Here is a 21,959-nt window from a genome sequence, read left to right as displayed (position 1 = left end):
TGATTCAGAAAGTTAGAATTACAAAAATAACTGAAGGAATTAATAAGGTAAAAGCAAAAAATGAGTTAGAAAAAAAAGCATTATAATAGTTAAATCTTTAAAAACTGGTTTTCAAAAAAATTTAATAAAACAGATACACTCCCTAGAGCAATAAGAATGCATAAAATAAGAAAAGAGAGATAAACCATCAAAAAAATAAAGTTTTTTAAAAATCACGGAAATAAATGTAAATTGATACAGCCACTATGGAGAAGAGTACGGAGGTTCCTTAAAAAACTAAAAATAGAACTACCATACTATCCAGCAATTCCACTACTAGGCATATACCCTGAGAAAACCATAATTCAAAAAGAGTCATGTACCAAAATGTTCATTGCAGCTCTATTTACAATAGCCAGGACATGGAAGCAACCTAAGTGCCCATCGACAGATGAATGGATAAAGAAGATGTGGCACATATATACAATGGAATATTACTCAGCCATAAAAAGAAAGGAAATTGAGTTATCTGTAGTGAGGTGGATGGACCTAGAGACTGTCATATAGAGTGAAGTAAGTCAGAAAGAGAAAAATAAATACTGTATGCTAACACATATATATGGAATCTAAGAAAAAAAAAGTCATGAAGCGATTAGTGGTAGGACAGGAATAAAACACAGACCTACTAGAGCATGGACTTGAGGATATGGGGAGGGGGAAGGGTAAGCGGTGACGATGTGAGAGAGTGGCAGGGACATATACACACTACCAAATGTAAATTAGATAGCTAGTGGGAAGCTGCTGCATAGCACAGGGAGATCAGATCTGTGCTTTGTGACCACCTAGAGGGGTGGGATACGGAGGGTGGGAGGGAGGGAGATGCAAGAGGGAAGAGATATGGGAACATATGTATATGTATAACTGATTCACTTTGTTGTAAAGGAGAAACTAACATACTATTGTAAAACAGTTATACTCAAATAAAGATGTTAAAAAAAAAAGAAAAGAGAGAAAAACCATCAAAAAAATAAAGTTTTTAAAAAATCACGGAAATAATTGTACATCTCTATGCAAATAAACTTGAAAACTTGGATGACATGGATAATTTTCTAAGAGAAAAAAATTTACAGGAACCGTGACCACAGAAAAAAAGATGGAAAGTCTGAACGGACCTAGTTTTATAGAATTAAAAGAGTTGTCTGTCAGAGTTACCTCTAATGAAAGATACCAAACCCAGATGACTCACTGGAGAAATCTACCAATCCTATAAGAACAGATTATCTTGACACAACTTAACGTTCTCCAGAACACAGAGAAGGAAGGAAATTTCCAAATGCCTTTTTATGAAGGAAGTGTGATGCTGAATCCACAATGTGAGAGTGAAAGCAGAAAGGAGACGTGTCTAAATCAACAGTTCGCAAGTGTGATGTGAGGACCCCAGGGTTGGGTGGGGGGAGTCTGAGAGTCCTCTGTTTTCCAAGCACATACTTGGTGAAGCAGAATTTTCATCGCATAGCTCAACCAAACAACACAGTGAAACAGACTGAACGCAGAAGCAGATATTTCAGGGGTCTCCTATTAGGTCAGATGCCTGAGAGATTAATTACATTGTAGAAATATAAAATAATGGCCCTCTCCTCATTACATTTTTTTTTCAGTTTTGGAAAATATAGTTCCTCTTCATTAAAAAATGCTATTTATGTTAACATGTAATGGGTTTATTGCTGCTCTTTTAAATGAATTATTAAATAAAATTTTTTAATGTTCTGTGTTGATTTCTAAACTATTACCTATCAAGAGCAGGGTTTCTCAGCTGCGGCATTATTGACATTTGGGACCAGATACTCTTCTGTCAGGGGACTGTCCTGTGCATTGTAGGATATTCGGCAGCAACCCTAACTTCTACCCACTGGATGCCAGTAGAGACACCCCACCACACCAGTTGTGTCAACCAAAAGCATCTCTTGATGTTGCCAAATGTCCCCTTGGGTGGGGGAAGGATCACCCCCAGCTGAGAACCACAGTAGACATTACTCACAAAAACAAAAGCTTGGTAGGGTCCTCAATAATTTTTTAAGAGTGTAAAGAGACCAAAAGTTTGAGACCCACTCTTCTTTTTTTTTTTTTTTTCTTTTTGCAGTACGTGGGCCTCTCACTGCTGTGGCCTGGAGCACAGGCTCTGGACACGCAGGCTCAGCGGCCATGGCTCACAGGCCCAGCCGCTCCGCGGCATGTGGGATCCTCCCGGACCGGGGCACAAACCCGTGTTCCCTGCATCGGCAGGCGGACTCTCAACCACTGCGCCACCGGGGAAGCCCCCCACTGCTCTTTACTTATGAATATAAATACAAAAATTCCTTTAAAATTAGCAAACAGAATCTAACAGCACATTAAAAAGATAATGCATCATGACCAAGAGGGGTCTGCTCCATGAATGCCAGGATGGTTTGATAGTAGGAAACCTATTAATAAAATCCATTATATTTCTTTAAAAAGAATTCTGGGCAGATAATTTAACAAAATCTAACCTCACTCCCTGATGAGAACGCTCAATAAAGTAGGAGCAATTTAAAATTATTACATACACTCATTATATGCTTCCCCCTCAGATGATACACTCCCCGTACACTTCTCCGTGACGTGATAACATGAAAGACTCCAAATCAGCATTTACTTAATGGAGAAACACGAGAGGCATCCAGCAAACATCAGGAAAAAGACGAGACGCCTGTTACTTAACAGGCCAATCAGATGCGTGAACACAGACTGGACATTCTCAATAAATATACCTTAGCCAACTGATTCCAGTCACATAGTTAAAAACAGAACAAAACATCATGACCAAATTTGGTTTACGCCAGGACATAGCAATGGTCTACCATAGAAAATCAATTAGTCTAATGATTGTCAACAGAGACAAAAGAAGAAAAACAACACGATTATGTCATGAGATTCAGGAAAAGCAGCGGGCGACGCTCAGCACCACCCATAACTGTTTAAGGACGTCCGGCATCTCGGCCCCTACCGCCTGGAAAGCTCACTGCAGCCACGGTGATAAGACAAGAAAAGAAATAAGAGAAATCAGGGTTAAAAAGAAGGAAACTGGCTTTCGTCACTTGTAGGCGATATGACTGTCTACACAGAAAATCCAGGAAGTTCTTGAGGCAGGTTATTGGCGACAGCAAAGGGGCAGCGAGGGTTCCGGCAGGTGGGCAGCCGGACAGGGCCTCCCTCCTCCCGGGTCTGCTCCCAGCCAGCAGCTCCCCTGAGAGACGCTCCCGTCGCTGGGGGGACCAGGAAGACGGCACAGCAGCCCTAAACCCGAGAAGGGGCCACACGTGCGCGACCCGACAGGCCCTCGTGGTCTAGGCCTCTCTCCAGCATCTGCGCTGGGCTGTGCAAGCTGGACTGTCCCTCGCCTGCCTCGGTCCTGGGGTTTCTCTGTTTCCATGGACACGCTTCCTCATTTCAATTCACACACAAGCCAGTGTGAGAGAACTTCAGGCAAGGCCAGAGCCTAGCGCGCGAGACGGCTGCGGGAGCTCGCGGTTCCAGAGGGCGCTTCCCCGGACGCCCGTCCCCGCCCGTCCCGTTCCGGCCCGTGGAGCAGAGCTGGCCTGCCGGCGGCAAGCGTCCTGGTGCTCAGGCCCGACGCTGGGCTCCAGAGGATTCTTCCTCTTTCAGTTCTATTCACCGAGAGATAAGGAGCAGCCAGGCAGACGGCGTCCGTGGGACACGGTGGCCTTGTGGCCAAGCAGAGCCAGACGGAGGCCCCGGCCCGTATCTGCTTCTGCTGTGCTTGCACTTGCACTTTAGATACCTGAAGGACCCGGCTTCGCTACCGAACACTGGTGACCAGGCGACAAAGCACATGTAACCACGTGTGCACACAACCCTTTATGTGTGTACCGACGACAGGAACGCAGCCTGGAATGTTCCAGAAAACAGACACTCCTCGGTGGAAAGGGAATCCGGCCCAGGCCACTGTCCATGTAGAGCCTAGCCACGCCCACCCCTCCAACTTACAAACAGCACCAGCCAGAGACTCCACACGGGCAGGGGGCAAAGTCCGCCTTCCAGCGGGTGAGGCATCTGGGCCGGGCAGGGCCGCTCAGACACTGCAGAGCCTCGAGGCCTATCATCACCCTCCCAGAGGGCTGCCCCAATGCGCTCACCCAACCCCTCCCCCTCCCCCCCCCACCCCACCCCACCCCCCCGCCCTCAATACAAGAACGAGGCTGCCAGTCATGACACTTTCCGAGACACGCAAACACACCTCAAGCCTTGAAAGCACACTCTGGCTCTAAGAAACTGATAACCGGGTAACTGTGCTCTGAAACTATCACCCAGACTTCTTATAAAGCGTGTGCGTGTGTGTGTACATATATGTATATACAGCCACGCTCTTTAGAACATGCATAAAAGAGGAAGCTAAGCCTTTTTAAATGAGGTAGATCTATGTGTAGTAAAAGACCCCCAAGCAAGTTAAAATTAAGTCGCACAGATGGGTATCATGACACATAAACACATTTTTAGAAACTCTGTGCCCGTGTGTTCTTACGTGTATTTTGACAAGCTGTGAAAGGATAAACCACAAACCATTTATAGTGGTTCCCTCCAGGAAAAAGGGGGGGATTGGGGATAGAGTAAAGAATGGAGTTTTGATTACTTATTAGATTTGGTTCTGTGTTTAATTTTTATAAGCACATATCACTTCTTTAATTAAAATTTAAATATTAACAAAAAATTACCTGCTGGCTTATAAAGCTCCAACCTTCTGTCTCTCCAGCGGTTACGAAGTCTAAACAATTATGCTGAACACTGTTAAGACTGGTTTTTAAGGGAAAAAGCTTACCCTGCAGGATACCAGGCTCCTCCAGACACAACTTGGCCCGTCAAAGTCTGAGCCCTTTGCTCAGCCCCTCGTGTCACCTTTAGAGCAAAGAGAACCCGTCCTCCAACACGGCCATGCAGGGGGCTGCACACGGGGGCCTCCCACCTCGCCCTGCCCTCGCAGCCCCTCCGCCTGCCCCCCTCTCCCCACCCCCTGGACTGAGTTCTGAGTCTGCAGTCCACGTGGGCCACAGCGGGGGAAGGAAAGGCACTGTTTCAGCATCAGTACCTAAGAAAGACTAAGAAAACCTTCCAGTCATCTTAAAACTTGTAAGAAAAGTTAATGGAAAACTCGTGGGAGCTCAAATTGCAGTAAGCTATGTAGGAGAGATGTTTTGTTTGTTCCACCATTCATCAGTGAGGGCAGAGCCAGCCACTAAACATGCTGCCTTGGGGCCACATTGGAGGCGGGCGTTCTCAGGTCCCAGAGCCCCAGGGTCCGCGCAGCCGAGGTCCCAGCACTCTCCCTGCTTCTCCCCCAGCCTCTCCCTCCCAGGCAGCAACCGCACAGCCTGCAGGGCTGGCGCAGGACCTGACGATCAGCACAAGTGCCCACCAGGGTGCCAGGGGCCGGCAGGGACAGGACCACATACACCTGCCCTCGGGGCACGGCAGGGCTCTGAACCCCAGGGGGCCACTCATGAGCACAGGCAAAGGACTCATCCTGAGCCTGCGTCCTCATCAGAAAAACACAAGTAACATTCGCGCCGCACCATGGGAAGAGAACTAAACAGTGAGGAATTTTTAAGTGCTCAGCTCAGAGCTGACATGCATAATAGCAATGATAAAAGTGATGGATGAGGGGCTTCCCTGGTGGTGCAGTGGTTAAGAATCCGCCTGCCAGTGCAGGAGACACGGGTTCGAGCCCTGGTTCAGGAAGATCCCACATGCCGCGGAGCAGCTAAGCCAGCGAGCCACAACTACCGAGCCTGCGCTCTAGAGCCCACGAGCCACAACTACTGAGCCCACACGCCACAACTACTGAAGCCTGCGTGCCTAGAGCCTGCGTTCCCAACAAGAGAAGCCACCACAATGAGAACCTGCGCACCGCAACGAAGAGTAGCCCCCGCTCGCCGCAACCAGAGAGAGCCCACGCACAGCAACGAGGACCCAACGCAACCAAAAGTAAAATAAATAAATTTTTAAAAATAAAATAAATGTTTAAAAAAAAAAAGTGATGGATGAGCCCCGCTGCCCACTCACCTCATATCCTTCCACTCATCAAACCACACTGTGCTTTGTAACTTCCACTTCTCTGATGACTAATTAAGTCGCACATCTTTTCAGATGTTTATTAGACATTTGGACATCTTTTGAGAGGTGCCAGTTCAAGTCACAAACGAATGATTTGCTTTAAATGTCAATACTGATGGTTACTAGCTTGGGCGGGGGGGGGGGTTATATCTTTCCTGCCTCTAAAAACTGGTAAGTCGTACATGCGTAACTGAAAAGTCATTTCTCTTTGTAAATGTTGAGTTAATCTTGCTGGATGTTTGGTTATAAATCTGACTGTCCCGGAGCTGAAAAGCACGTCTCCAACTTGCCACTCTTCTCCCTGCCCCTCTTCCCAGCCCTCAACTGCTAAAGAACTTTGAGGTCCCGTTCCCAGAAAACAGGGAGAGCAAACTGATTTCCATCTCCAACCTCCCCCAATCCCGTCTTTCTGGGAGAGGTCTGGTTGATGACCAGGGCCCCCGGTCACTCTCCTCCAGAAACAAACCAGTGTTGACGACACATGCCTGCCGCGTACGGTGCGACATGCTTCACACATCAAGAGGCTCTTGGTGCCACCCACAGCCCCCGCGGCCATCGCAGGCCACATCCTGGGCAGTGGCAGTTACGAGGGAGAGAACCCTTTTAGCCCCAAGTATAGTTCACCCATTGCCAGATGATAATCAAAAGGAAAGGAACACCTGGAGAGCTCAACTTAAGGATACAGTGTAGTTTCATTTCCTTTTGCACAGAACAGAAGCTTGCAACAATTTAACAGCTAAAACCACAAGCTGTGTACTCAATCAATAATGAGCGAAGAAAGCAAATAAACTTTTGTTGATTCAGAGTGATGGAGATGAGGTGCTCGGAGAAGGCGGTAGCTGAGAGCTGCCGTGCACGTCATATTTATATTTCCAGTTATCCAATAAGTGCTCTTAATAAAATAGAAAGAGACACTAAACAAAGTAATTTTAACGGCAGTGCTCCACTCATATATTTAAGCAACATTATTTTCCATAAGTCATGACTATAAATATAAAAAGTATGCGACTGACGCCGGCTTGCATTCATCCTATTCACGTCCCCAGAGCTTGTTTCTTAACCGGCTAGGCGAGTCGCCATCAGAACACCGTGTAACTATTACACATGAGGGGAAACTGCCTGCCCACGGAGAGCCGGGATCCCACAGTGAAACTTGTAAACTTCCAAACATAATGGCTGGACTCGCTCTCTGCAGAAAGCACTTTAAGTGACAGATGTCTCCCAGGTCCAAAGAAGAAATGGCAGGGGCAGGCCTTCTGGTCAAGGCTGGATTAATACAAAAGGAACGTGTCACCCGGTCACCTGATGCGGCAGACCCCGGAGAACGCGTCTGCGCGCAGAGGGTGAGGGCAGCGCGGAGCCTGAAAGGCAGGTCCTGGACGGCCCAAAGGCAGGACACGGGAGCACGGGAGAGGGCCGGGTCACTGGCGGTGACTCTGCGGCCAGCTTCTGCCCTCAGCCCCAGAGGAACCAAGGCCATCTGACCAGGGCTCTCTGCCACAGCTGCCGATTACCGCCGGGCTTCCCGGAGGAGCTACCTACAGTAGCAGAACATCCTGATGGCAAACATGCTCCCCGACCTCCGGGTCACAGTCCAGCCCTGGAAGACTCAGCCGGACAGCCACGTCCATCTCCAAAAGACTCACGGACTTCCAGGTCTGCTAACAAAAGCTGGGTCCAGCTCTGCTAGGGGGACGCCCATTTGTCACTTCCCGAGATGCCCTCCACGCAGCAGCAGTTTTAGCTTGGCCCCTTCACTCATCCCTCCAGGAAAAAACAGAAGGGGAACCGCGTTACCGGGACTTTTTTTGGTGTGTATTCTGATTATAATAAATAGCCTTTGGCTGTGAGAAAACTTTAAAGTGTATACCCCTTTAAGAAAATCCAACTACGTGTTGAGGCCCGGCTCTGCCCTGCTCTGTCCCTTCAACGTCACTGAAGCTGGATCAGCGAGCCTGGCCCTCAAGGCGATAGACTTCCGTGTCTGCCGACCGAGTCAGATCCAGACCACTGGGGCAGGACCCACTGCAGGGCTGCTCCAGGAAACAGGAATAAACACGCGTGTGCACGCACGCACACACACACACACGCATGCGCACGCACGCACACACGCGCGCACGCACGCACGCGCACGCGCGCACGCACGCGGCTCAAGCATCAGGTGCCTCCCTCTCCCGACTCACCGCGGCCCGGGGTCAGCAGGGTCAGCGGGGTCGGCAGTCGTCCTCAGAGGTTTCCAACTTGAAGGCCTGAGAGTTAAAGACAAACACCAATGTACTTGGGCAGGACTGGAAAAATACTCAGTGAATAAACTACATGCAGTTACTTTAAGATCAAAAAGACTGCACATCAGGGAAGCAGACAGTTATGAATGAACTTGATTCAGGTCCCGATGACCTGAATGGTCCACTAACTTAAGCAAACACCAGGGACACAGCCTATCAGGCCTTTCCAAGTGCTGTTACCTCGCCCCGCCTGATAAGGAGGCCCAACAGATGGCCCATAAATGAACAAACCGGAGCGATGCAGAGACCACACCCCAGGACGGACCGCGAAGCAATTTCAACCTCCCCTGCAGGCTCGCAGGAACAGCTGAAGGTAGAGGCCACCTCCTGGAGGGATGGACACGGAGCAGAACAGCCTCCAGGCCTCCCGGCCCCTCTGGGCGCTGAGGCTCCCGTTCCCAGGACAGCAACCGTGCTGACCTCGCCTGCACTCTCCTCCCTCCCAAACCCACTAACCCTGCAGGAGGGGCTCCCGCCAGGCCAGCCCAGTCTGCCATTGATAAAGCCAAAACCAGGCCTACTCGGTAATTTTAGTCCTTGTTTCTGTTTGTTTGTTTGGAATTGTGGTGGAATACACATAAAAATCACCGTTTAAACCACTTTACAGTGTCCAGTTCAGTGGGGTTAAGTCCATTCACACTGCTGTGGAGCCATCAGCACCGTCCATCCACACAACTTTCCATCTTCCCAAACTGAAACTCTGTCCCCATGAAACACTCACTCCCATCCCCTCCCCAGGCCCTGGCCCCCACCGTCCTGCTGTCTGTCCCTATGAACTTGATGACTCTAAGGACCTCATATAAATGGAATCACACAGTATCTGTCCTTTTGTGTCTGGCTTATTTCACTGAACGTAACGTCCTCAAGGTTCATTCATGTCATAGCGTGTGTCATAATTTTGCTTTTAAGGCTGAATAATATTACATTGTATGCAAATACGATATTTTTTTTTCTTCTGTAAACCTTATAGCTTTAGCTTTCATTTTTAGGTCTGGGTGACCAGACCATTCTGAGGTAATTTTTTAATATGGGATGAAGGCGGCCGAAGGTTCACTGTTTTTGCACATAGCTGTCCGATAGTCCTGGCACCAGCTGTTGAAAATGCTATCACTTCCCCATTGAATTATGTTGAAACTTTTGTTGGAAATCAATTTACTATAAATGTGTGGGTGAGTTTCTGGAATCTACTCCATTCCAATGATCTGCATGTATATACCTTTTTGCCGTTCCACAAGGTCTAGATTACCACAGAAGTAGAGGAAGTCTTAAAGCCAGCCACTCTTTTCTTTGCCTCTTCAAAATTATTAGAGCTCTCCTAGGTCCTCAGATTTCCAATGTAAATTTTAGAATAAGCTTGTAAATTTCTACAAAAAGCCTTGCCAGGATTTTGATTGTGATTGCACTGAGTCTCTATAACAGTTTTGGTAGAACTGACATTTTAATAACATTGGGTCCGTGGTCCATTAACATAGTATAGCTCCCCATTTATTTAGGTCTGCTTTAATTTCTCTTAGCACTATTTTGTTATATCTATCCCTAAGAATTGCATACTTTTGATGCTACTGTAAATGGTGTTTTGTTACAGCTCTTAACTATTTGGTGCTACTCTGTAGAAATAAAATTAATTTTGTTATAATGACCTTGTGTCCTGTAAATTCACCGAACTCACCTACTGGTTCTAGTAACTTTGTGCATTTCTTCGGATTTTCCACATAGGCCATCATGCCATCTGTGAGTAAAGATATTTTTACTTCTTTTTTCCCCTTCTGTATGTCTTTTCTTTCTTTTTCTTGCCTTATTCTTCTAGTATAATGTTGAATAAGAGTGGTGAATAAGAGCAGGTGTCCTTGCCTTGCTCCCAATATGGAAGGAAAGCTTCCGCCTTTCACCATTATGTAGGATGTTAGCTGTAGGTTCTTCATAGATGCTCTTTATTAGACTGAGGCCATCTACTCCTAGTCTGCGGAGAGATTTTTTTGTTTTGTTTTACCACAAATGAGTATTAAATGGGTTTTTTTTTTTTTGCACCACTGAGATAGTCATATGGTTTTCTTTTTTGTCTGTTAATAAAGTGAATTATAATGAATGATTTGAATGTTAAACCAACTTTGCATTCCTGGGATAAATCTCACTTGGTTATGGTGCAGTCGACTTTTTACATATTGTTGGGTTTGATTTGCTAAAATTTTCTAATTCAGGCAGGATTTTGTTCATGATGGACATCGGTCCATAGCCTGTGTGGTTTTGGTACCAGGGTGATGCTGGCCTCATAAAACGAGCTAAGAAGTGTTCCCTCCTCCTCTAATTACTGGAGGACTTTGTGTAGAATTGGTACTATTTCTTCATTAAATGTTTGATAGAATTCATCGACGATGTCATCTGGGCCAAGAGTTTTCTTTGTTAGAAGGTTTTTATACACAAATTGAATCTTTTGATAGATTCAGGGTTATTTGGGTTATCTATTTTGACTTGAATATGTTTTAGTGATTTCTTTTGCTCCAGGAATTTGTCCCTTTCATCTGTGTTGTCACATCTCCTGGCTTGGCGCATTGCAGAATATTCCCTTAGGATCTCTAGTGACTCTTCCCCTCTCAGTTCTGATTTTGGTAGTTTTTCTTCTCTCTTTTTTTTCTGATCAGTCTAACTAGAGGTTTACCAATTTTAATGATTCTTTCAAAGAACCAGCTTTTGGTTTCATTGATATTTTTCTACCGTTTGTTTTCTATCTCATTGATTTCTGCTCTTTGTTATTTCTTTCCTTTGTTTACTTTTTCTTAAGGCTGAAGCTTAAATCGTTGATTTGAGAACTGCTTTATGTTCTAATACGATCATTTAATGCTATAGATGCCTAAGCACTATTTTACCTGCATTCCACAAATTCTGATACCTTATGTTTTAACTTTCACTCAGTTCATAATGTTATCAAACTTCCCTTGTGACTTTTTCTTTGACCATGGGCTATTTAAAAGTGTCTTTATTGAGTTTTCAAATATTTGAGGATTTTTCCAGATATCTTTCAATTACTGACTTCTAGTTTAATTCTCTGTTGATCACAGAAAATACTTTGTATGATTTCAGTCCTTTTTCATTTACTGAGGTATTTTTCATGGACCAGAATTTGGTCTACCTCGGTGAAAGCTCCATGTGTACTTGCAAAGACTATGTGCCCTGCTGTTGCTGGATGGCTGTTCTATCAATCAACACCAGTCAAGTCAAACTGATTGATGGTGGTGTTCAAGTCTTCTCTATCTTTACTGATTTTCTATTTGTTCTGTCAGTTATTGAAAGAGGAGTGTTGAAATCTCCAACTGTAATTGTGGATTTGTCTAATTCTCCTTTCAGTTCTATCAGTTTTTGCAGTATGTATTTTGAAGCTCTTGTTAAGTGCACATATATTCAATATATTATGTTCTCTTGATGAACCGACCCCTTCTATCACTATGAGGAGACATTCTCTTCCCTGGCAATATTTCTTGTCCTGAAATATAACGTGTCTGATTTTAATATATCCACTTGGGCTATCTTGTGATTCATGTTGGCATGGTATCTATCTCTCCAACCCTTTACTTTTAACCTATCTCTGTCTTTATATTTAATGTGGAAAGCACTTTTACCTAATCTTTTCTATCTGCTCTGACACTCTGACATAATGCCTTTTATTTGGAGTTTTCAGGCTGTCCATATTTGATGTGATTATTGATATAGGTGGGATTAAATCTATTATCGTTCTATCTGTCCTATCTGGATTTGTTTGTTTCATTTTCCCCTGTTTTCTGTCTTCTTCTGGATTAGGGATTTTTTTAAGATTCCATTTTATTCCCATTATTAGTTTATTAGCTATACCTCTTTGTTTTTTTTTAATGGTTGCCCTAGAATTTACAAGGTATATCTTTAGTATATCACTGTCTACTTTCCAATAATATTATAATACTTCACATGTATTTTAAGAACTTTACTAGTTTCCATTTCCCCACTTCTAGATTTTCGGCTATATTACTGCCATACCTCTTACTTCTACTTATAAACTCTATAAAGCATTGTTGGTACTTTTATTTTAAACAGTAAATTATCTTTTAAAGGACTTTTTAAAATGAGAGGACAAAAGTCTTTTACATTTCCCTGCATTTTTGCTGCTCTTTATTCCTTCAGATCCAAATTCCTGTCTGGTGTCACTTTCCTTGTCCCCAGAGGACTTCCTCTATATTTTCTGGAGTTCAAGTCAGCTGGTGATACATTTTTTTCAGCTTTTAAATGTCTGAAAAAGTCTTTATTTGGCTTTCACTTTGGAAAGAGACTCTGTTAGCTACGGGATTGTAGGCTGAAGCTTTTTCTTTTTCTGTATCTTGAAGATGCCTTCCATCCTCTTCTGAATTGCACCACTTCTGACAAGAAGTCCACTGTGACTTCATCTCTGTTTCCTCTGTACAGTGTAGGCTTTTGCCTCCGGCTGCTTTTAAGATCTCCTGCCTTTAAGATTTCCAGAAATTTGTAGTTCTCTTCATGTTTCTTCTGCCTGGGATTTATTGATCCTCTTGAAAATCAGTTTTCATCAAATTTGCAAAATTTGAGCCATTATTTTTTTCAAATAATTTCCATCACACACACCTCTTTTCTGGAATTCAATTTCATGTTTGATATCCCTCTTTATATGGTTCCACCTATGCTGTTGTTGTTTTTTTTTCCCCTGTCCTTTTCCTGTGTTTCATTTTAGAAAGTTTCTAGTGATATGTCTTCAAGAATACTGAAGATTAATATTGGGTCTGAGTGTCTGACCCACTGTGAACGCCGCCCAGTGCATTTTCCTCTCTAGAAGATTCGGGTCTTTTTAAATATCTTCTATTTTCTCCTCATTCTGTGCGTATTTTCTCTGTGTCATTGGACACATGGAGCACATTTATACCAGACATTTTTAGCCTCCTTCTGTGCTAATTCTGCCATATGGATAGTTGTGGATCCACCTGGATCTGTTTCTAGTTGATTCTTCTCGACTTCTGGGTTATGTTTTCCCACCTGTTCGCACGACAAGTAATTTCTCCTTGGCTCCTGGAGACCGTGAACGCGGCGTGTCGGGGGATGAGCTTGTTCGTGGTCCCTCAAATACTGTCAGGCTTTGTTCGGGAGTGTCATTGACTTTCTCAGAGTTGTTTGACCTTCCCAAGCTTTGTTTCTGTGGGTCCTGAGCAGGCTTGCATCTGCGGCGGAGGCGACAACCTCCGAGGTGCCTGCCCGACACCCTCTGAGCTGTGAGGTCTTTCCACCTGGCCGGTGAGAACACAACTCCATTCACAGCCCGTGCGAACCGAGGGAACGGTTCTATCTGCTCCTTTCCAGGCTCCCCCGACCTCGGTGGCATCCCACACACGTGCGCAGATCACCCCAGTCTAAGGACGAGTCGGGGGGTACCGTTCTCAGCTCTCGAGACCTCCTGAGTCATGCAGTCCTATCCTCTCCAGCATCCCCACAAATTCCAGCCTTCGCGGAGTCCCTGAACGCCAGCCTCTGGCTCCACCTGCCCTTCCTGCGCTCAGCTGGCCGCTGTGGGTGATAAGCTGGGAGAGGGGTGCCCCACTCACACCCTCTCGCGGGGTCCCCGTCTGGCGCTCCTGCTGTGCATGTCTGAAGTCGGTAGCCTCACACACTTTTGTTTGTTTTCCTTTGTTTAAGGTGGGATGTGTGGTCTGGTCCCTCTCATCCCATCATGGCTAGATGTGGATGTCGGGATCTTGCATTTTCACTCCATTTCTCACTCATCCATAGTGGGCAGCGCTAGCGGACGTGACCGCTACACCTTGGCTGAGAAGCACCGACCAGCACCTCAGAGGCAGAGGCTACAGCTGCACAGAATGGAGATGCCTGCAACGTCTGGAGAGATGAGCAGCGACTCTCCTGCCCGTGGGTGGATGGAGGGGGGTCCGGGTGGGGGCGACAGCACGAGGCAGGAGGGCACAGCTCAGAACCAGTGGCAGGTGGCAGGGCCTTCCCCACCGCTGCCCCTTCCCGAGACGTTCCACGCGGCCGAAAGCATCACTGGCACCCAGGCACTGACCGCTCAGCCTTGTCAGAATTCTTTCTACGTGCTGGGTCCAGCCCCTTGTCAGATGTGTGGTTTGCAAACATTCTCTCCCATCCTGTGGGGTGTCTTTCACTTTCTTTAAGCACAAAGGCTTTTAATTTTGATCTCAGAAGCCAGAGAAAAAAGGCGGATTACCTGCAAAGGAGAGACAGCCTGACAATGATTTGTTCGCGCATAGGAAGGATGTCAATGGCCAGCACAGGCTGTCATCAATGTGATAAAAGGACCCGACTGGCAACCCAGATTCTACAGACAGCAAATGCATCCCTGAAGCAGCAGGGAAAGCTAAATAAAAGTGGGGAAGGCTTGCCACCCTCAGAATCTGACTAAAGGAACTTCTAATGCACGTACACTTCAAGAAGGAAGAAGTGATCTCAGACGGAAAGTCAAAGATGAGAAAAGAAAAAAGAGCAAAGAAAGTGGCAGCTATATCTACAAGTCAAAAACAGAAGTAATACTAAGGATAGAGCAACAAAGGTTTGTGAGGTTAAAAACATTAAATACACAATAACACGTGAGTTGGAAGGGAAAGCTAGGGGTGACCTCAGTCCTTGGATCTCCCCTGAAAGGTAAAGTACTAGTTAATTTTAGATGTTTGATAAGTAAGAATGTTGTAATTTCTGGGAAAACCATCAAAGGAACAGAAAGAGTCTATAACTTCCTAGTGGTAGTGGTCAAAAAAAAAAAAATAGAAACAAAGAAAAAAGAAAGGATCAATCATCCATTCAAAAAAAAGCAAGAAAGGAGAAGGAAAGAAAAAATAAACATAGCACAGATAAAACAGTCAGTAAAATATAAGATGGTAGATTTAAACTCAAATCTATCTGTAATTACATTTCAAGTAAACCAAATAAAGACTCCAGTTTTAAAAAATGTTAATTGTCATAATTTTTTAAAGAGATTATCAAACTTCAGTTTAAAAAAAAACACTTTAGGGCTTCCCTGGTGGCGCAGTGGTTGAGAGCCCGCCTGCCGATGCAGGGAACACGGGTTTGTGCCCCAGTCCGGGAAGATCCCACGTGCCGCGGAGCGGCTGGGCCCGTGAGCCGTGGCCGCTGAGCCTGCGCGTCCGGAGCCCATGCTCCGCAACGGGAGAGGCCACAACAGTGAGAGGCCCGCGTACTGCAAAAATAAATAAATAAATAAATAAATAAACAAACGAATAGAAAGAGTGTACAAGGCAAGTACTACGCAAAGGTTCAGCTACATGAATTTCAGACAAAGCGGACTTACAGGCAAAAAAACACTAGAAGAGATGGACAATCACTTCATATGACAGATACTTCATTCATAAAAAAGATACCACAATTTTAAAACTGTGTCATTAATATAACACAGCCCCAAACATATAAAGCAAAAATTAATAGAAATGATGGACTTCCTTGGTGGTGCAGTAGTTAAGAATCCGCCTGCCAATGCAGGGGACACGGGTTCGATCCCTGGTCTGGGATTCCACACGCTGTGGAGCAATTAAGCGCGTGCGCCACAACTACTGAGCCTGCACTCCAGAGCCCGCGGAGCCATGACTACTGAAGCCCTTGTGCCTGGAGCCTGTGCTCCGCAACAAAGAGAAGCCACCGCAATGAGAAGCCCGTACACCGCAATGAAGACCCAACACAGCCGAAAATTAATTAATTAATTTTTTAAAATTTAATTTAAAAAATTATAGAAATGCAAGAATAGGCAAATACACAGTGACAACTAGAGAGTCTAACGGACCTCTCTTTGTATTTGATAAAAACAGATAGATACAAGAAATCAACGAGGATACAAGAGCTGGCGAACATTTTCTGGAAAGGGCCTAAGAGTAAATATTTTCGATTTTTCAGGCCAGACGGTCTGTATTGAAACTACTCAACCAAGTCACAGTGCAAAACAGCCACAGACAATACATAAACCAACGGGTGTGGCTGTGATCTCATAAGAATTTCTTTCTAGAAGCAAGTGGCGAGCCAGATTTGGCCCGTGCGCTACAGTTTGCCGAGGCCTAACACAGACATGCTAAACAGCATGATAACGAACCTACCAAAACTAATCTCACCAACCACAGAATACAGTCTGTTCAAAGATGCACAGAGCATTTCCAAAATCTGACCGTATGCCGGGCCATAAAACAAGTCTTAACAAATTTCAGAAGACAGGCGTCAGTATCAGAGTATATTCTTTGACCAAAATGTACTGATGCAAAAAAAAAAAAAAAAGGCAACAAAAAGATATTTGGAAAAATTCTCCTATGCTTAGAAATTCAAAACAGTTATCAACAATCAAAAAAATAAATCAATTAGATACTAGAAAATCTATTGAATGGAAGAGTAACAAAAATGTGTCATATTGCAACTTACAGGCGGCAGCTACGAGTTCTTAAAGGGGTCAAAGGTTACGCTTAAGTGTGTGGTGGAAAATTTCAGAAGGCTGAAAACAAATGACCTAAAACATAAGTTAGAAAAACAGAAAGTAAATCAAAAGGAAGGAAGGCAATAACTTAGAAAGTAGAAATTAATGAAATAAAAAGCATACAGAAAACCACAAACGTGGTTATTTGAACGGATCAGTACGTGTGGCAGAGTTTTGGCAAGAGAATCAGGATAAAGAGAGAGACGGCGCGGACGGCGTCAGAAGCAAAGGAGAAGGAGGTCTAAGCAAACGCTGCGGAAATTTTTAAGAGGGAATTCTGAGCAGCTTTGGAGCAATCAACTTGAAAACAGAGCTAACGGGACAAATTCCCAGGAGGAGCAACTGACCAAAAAGATACAGAAAACCCAAAGAACAGACTACCTTTAAAATCCTGAAGCAGAAGTCACAAGCTGCCCCCAGGACCCTGGAAACCTAGGCCCTTGCCTGCGCCCCTCACCTGGGGACCACCACCCTCGCAGACGCCCGGCACCCCTGGGCCTGCCCGGCTGGAGCCTGGGCCCTCAGAGCCACGGGACAGGACGACAACGTCTCCCTCAAATCGGCTTGTGTAAGAAACCAGCCATCGTGAGTGGAGAAGACATTTAACTGAAAGCTGGTTACTCAAGAACCAGGTGTGAGCTTGGAGATCTAATCTCACCGTGGTGGAGACTGAGAGCAAGCTGTGCATGACAGGGTGTCCGGACACCCGGGCCCCGCCTTCGGGCCCGAGCCCCACCCCACCTGCGGGGCCAGGGGACACCGTCCAGGCCCCAGGCCCACTGCCGCGCCCACTCCCTGGCCGGGGCAAACCCCCGTTCTTCAGTAAGACGAGAGCTTCCATTCCAACAAGGTCTCTGGGGGTGAAGGTTGTGCTTCTGAAGAAAACACAGAGCATCATCACTGATTATGAGCTGATTATTAAGAGTAACAGGGGAGAAGGGAGGGCAGAGGCAGAGAGTCAAAACGTACAACGAGCGGCCGACGCCGACCCAGGCCAGGCCCGCGCTCCAGGTCAACCCTCGGCTGCCCCGGAGTGCAGCCCCGGCCATGCCCGCCCGCCCCGTCCAGGCCCAAGGAGCCCGCACGGCCCACGCAGGCCAGCGAGGCGGGGCACGGGCCGCCGGTCGGTGGTTCAGCTGCGGAGACCATCGCGCTCCCCTGAGAAGCCGCAGAACATACGGAAGAAGGAGTAGGAGGTACACAGCGACGAGGTTCACGTTCGACATGTTTCCGCCGATGAGTTGGTCCGGAAGCTTATAGGCTGAGAAAGGTACTACCCCCATCGCCGGCTCACAGTCAAATGTTTCAAGACCCGGACGGGGGGAGGGGGGAGGGGAAGAGTGGGGCTGGAGAAGAGGGAAGGGGCCGCGGCCCCCGGCCCGGGGACTGTTCTGGGCTGTCAGGGACAGGGTAGCTCACGCCTGGTGCCGGCGGAGCCCAGCTGGGTCAAGGGTGTCCCGGGAGGCAGACACCACGTCCACGACAGAGAGGAAGGGAAGGTCCCCAGGGCCCCGTGGCCCTCAGAGGCTGCGCGCAGGGCCGCGGCAGACCCTCGGGGGCCGGCGGCCAAAGGCAGCTGCTCCGGGGCTGATGGCCTCGGCCTTGCCAGCGGGGCTACAGCGGCCGCAGGAGCCCGGGCGCGTGCCTCCCGGAGACCCCGGGCCCCGAGCACCAGCGCCGCCCAGCATCCAGGCCCGGGGCGGACCAGGAGGAGCCCCGTGCGTCTCGCTTCTCCTCGGGCGCGGCGGGGGCAGGCGACGCTCCTCCAGCCGGACAGCCTCCGCGGGGCCCTCGGGGGCCGCACAGCCAGGAGAGCGAGGCCGGGCTCCAGCTCCGGGGCCCCGAGGACACACGAGGGTGGGGCGGGGCCGCGCCGGGGGGCTCTCAGGCTGGCGGGTCCCCCGGACCTTCCCGCTTGCTGTGCAGGGAGGGCATTACCGGGGTCGGCGCCTGTTGCTGCTTTTGGGGGGCGGGTCCCCCTGGACTCCTGCTCTCAGAGTTCACGGCCCGACCCCACTTGGAGCGAACACCACGGCCTGGTTGTTGCACGCGCTGAAGAGTCCAGGGACGCAGCCACCCCTCCCCGGAGACACGCCCGGGGGCGTCCTCTGCCCGTCCCCCTACCACGCGACAGCCGCCAGGCCCGGGTTCTGACCCGCCCAGGCATTTCCGGATTGGAACACCCATCGTTTTGAAATTCTGGGTGGGGACGATCTATGAAATCCATGTCTAGACAGCAAAGAAGATCTTACCAAATATTCTATTGATAATAATATGAGACCCACTTGGTGGTTAGTACCTGGCAGACTCTGTTCTGAGCATTTCACGTGTATTAAGTGCACTTGGCCAGAGGCACGGGGTCCGGCAGGGTAGAGATTTACACACTAGACAAACCTCCCGTGACTCCTGGGGCGCGGGGCCCAAAGATGAAGGACCCGCCCAGGTCATACAGCTCCACCCTCATGAGGCCACTCAGAACCACAACTAGTACGTCCAGGGGAAACAGGACAGGGGCCAAAATGCAATTTAAATCTCCTAGGGGCCGCATTAAAAAGGAAAAAGAAACAGGCAAACAAGACATGGAAAGAAGCCAAGTGTCCACCAACAGACGATTGGTTTAAGGATATATATGTAGTATTGATATATATATGTATATATTGAAATATACATGCATACACACACACAATGGAATATTACTCCGCCATAAAAAAGAATGAAATAATGCCATTTACAGCAACATGGATCGACCTAGAGATGATCATACTAAGTGAAGTCAGTCAGACAGAGAAAGGCAAATATCATATGATACCACTTACATGTGGACTCTAAAATGTGATACAAATGAACTCATATACAAAACAGAAATAGACCCACAGACATAGAAAACAAACTTATGGTTACCAAGGGGAAAGAGGGGGAGAGATAAATTAGGAGTTTGGGATTAAGAGATACGCACGACTATATATAAAATAGAGAACCAACAAGGACCTACTGTACAGCACAGGGGACTATACTCAATATCTTGTAATTACCTATAATGGAAAAGAATCTGAGAAAAAACGTGTGAGTGTGTGTGTGTGTGTGTGTGTGTGTGTGTGTGTATACATACACATAAAAAACAGAATCACTTTGCTGTACACCTGAAACTAACACAATATTGTAAATCACCTAGACTTCAATAAAAAGAAATAGGCAAAAATAATCTAATAATACATTTATTTAACCCAATATATCCAAAATATTATCATTTTGACGTCTATTCAATGTAAAAGAATCAGTGAGATATTTTACTTTTTTTTCCTCACTGTCTGTGAACCTAGCATGCATTCCTCCCTAACAGCACGTCTCAATCCAGACCAGCCACGTCTCAGGGGTGGCTCTGTGGCTCATGGCCTCACAGGTTCAGGCACAGCATACTTGCTGTTACTTCCCTCTCGTTCCCTTTTCTGCTTACATGTTAAGAATTTTAGAAATTTTTAGTTCCACCAACTCTTTGGCTTCCCATGTATCCGCAATGGTTAATTCCTCCACTGGACGGTAGGTACAGGGGCTTCAGTATTCTGTGTGTTTCATATACTAAAGCATTTCTTAATTTGAAAAAAAGAAGCTAACTCATTCCTGGAAGTACAAGATAATCAACAAGTTACAAATAACAATTATGACAAAATTATTAAATATTTCCAATTTTCTTTTCCTTCTATAAAATTTGGAAGGAGAGGAAGAAACTGATCCCTCTCTGGAAATAAATGCACTATACCTGACAAAGCACGAACACCTAGCAATTCACTTCCTCTTCAATTTTCTTTTCTTGCTAAAAAACTCTTATTTACAAGAAGCCTCTCTCTGACTCATGTTCTCCCTCCCTCTCCCCTTCCCTGTCTCTCTGTGTCTCTCCCCCCGTCCCCCCATCACCCAGCTTGGAAAGGTCATCCCTGTAAACACACCCCAAGCCTGGAACAAATCTCTCTCGTCGAGCACGGCTAACATACTGCTACTTGTCACGCGTGTCAAGCTCGACACGATGCCTGATAAAGCTCACCTGGAACGTCCAGGCCGCCACCGCCCGCTCCCTGCATGTCAGCGCACCGGGGTCGGGTTCTTCCCTCTACCTGTGCGCTTATTTCGGTTTCTGGTGGGTGTATGTGAGTGTGAATAGAAAGAATAACTGGCAAAAGTCATTGCTTTAAATACAGCTGTGCTCCCACACATGTGACTGCACATTTTGACGCTTATTTTCAAAGGGCCACAGGTGTGTATGTCTCTCTCACACACACACACACACACACACACACACACACACGGCCAGAAAACTGCCGAGAAAGGGAGCTTATCCACTCTGAGCCCATCAGAGTCCCTGAGGACAAAGCGGGACAGGCTCATTTAGGGCCGCTGCACCAGGAGCCTGAAACTGAACTCGCAGCATTACACGATCAAGACTCCACGCCAAGTCCCGGCTTGGTTTTCTCCCAGTGATTCACAAACACAGCCTCGCACCCCGAGGAGCCACCTCAGAGCCACACAGGGACAGACGGACGGGGTGCCCTGCCCGCTCCCGCCACACAGAGGGCAGGTGGCCCCCGAGGCTCGGCGGCCAGCATTCCTGCTGCCCTCAGGGATGCTTTAGAGGGAAAAGCAGCTCCGCTCAGATGTGCCGGGCCGTGAAGGGATCCGGCACCGAGGGACACGTCAAGTCGGCGCAGGAAGCCCGCACTTCTGCAGCGTCAGACACGCGCCCAGTCTGGGCGTGGGCTGGTGGACAGCGGCCTCTCCCATGTTCCAGAAACGTGCCGGACACAGCAGGACGCGGCCTAAGGCCTCCGCCACATGCTTCTGCAACACCGGAGAGCAGCGCGGACGGACAGAACCCACCCGTCTCCTGCTCTGCACCTGAGCGGCACCAGGCGAGAGGCAGCCGGGACCCTTGTCAGCTGCCTAAGGACGCGGTGGCCGTTCGGGGAACGAGCCTGGGCAGAGCTCGGCCACGTCCACCTCCGCCCTCCCTGCGGCGCTCGCGGCCTCGGGTCGCTTGTCCACGTGCTCTTGTCCCCGGGCAGCCCTGCCGGGGCTCGCCGCTCACTCGA

The 21,959-nt window shown here is 47.3% G+C and overlaps 1 protein-coding gene across 4 annotated transcripts in view; it reads right to left on the bottom strand.

Annotated features, from left to right (window-relative positions):
* Window positions 1-21,959, bottom strand: part of AGPAT3 (1-acylglycerol-3-phosphate O-acyltransferase 3) — a 95,889-nt gene that overhangs the window by 60,770 nt on the left and 13,160 nt on the right. For all 4 annotated transcript variants that reach the window (XR_010840884.1, XM_067035214.1, XM_059064805.2 and 1 more), the window contains one exon: window positions 8,310-8,375. The gene's annotated coding sequence lies outside the window, so the exon portion shown is untranslated. The remainder of the gene's footprint in view (window positions 1-8,309; window positions 8,376-21,959) is intronic.

The sequence above is a fragment of the Kogia breviceps genome, chromosome 5 (genome assembly GCF_026419965.1).
Source record: "Kogia breviceps isolate mKogBre1 chromosome 5, mKogBre1 haplotype 1, whole genome shotgun sequence".
In the NCBI taxonomy this organism is placed as follows: Eukaryota; Metazoa; Chordata; class Mammalia; order Artiodactyla; family Physeteridae; genus Kogia; species Kogia breviceps.
Note: the sequence above shows the minus strand (reverse complement) of the source record. Positions and strands in the feature narration are given on the sequence as shown.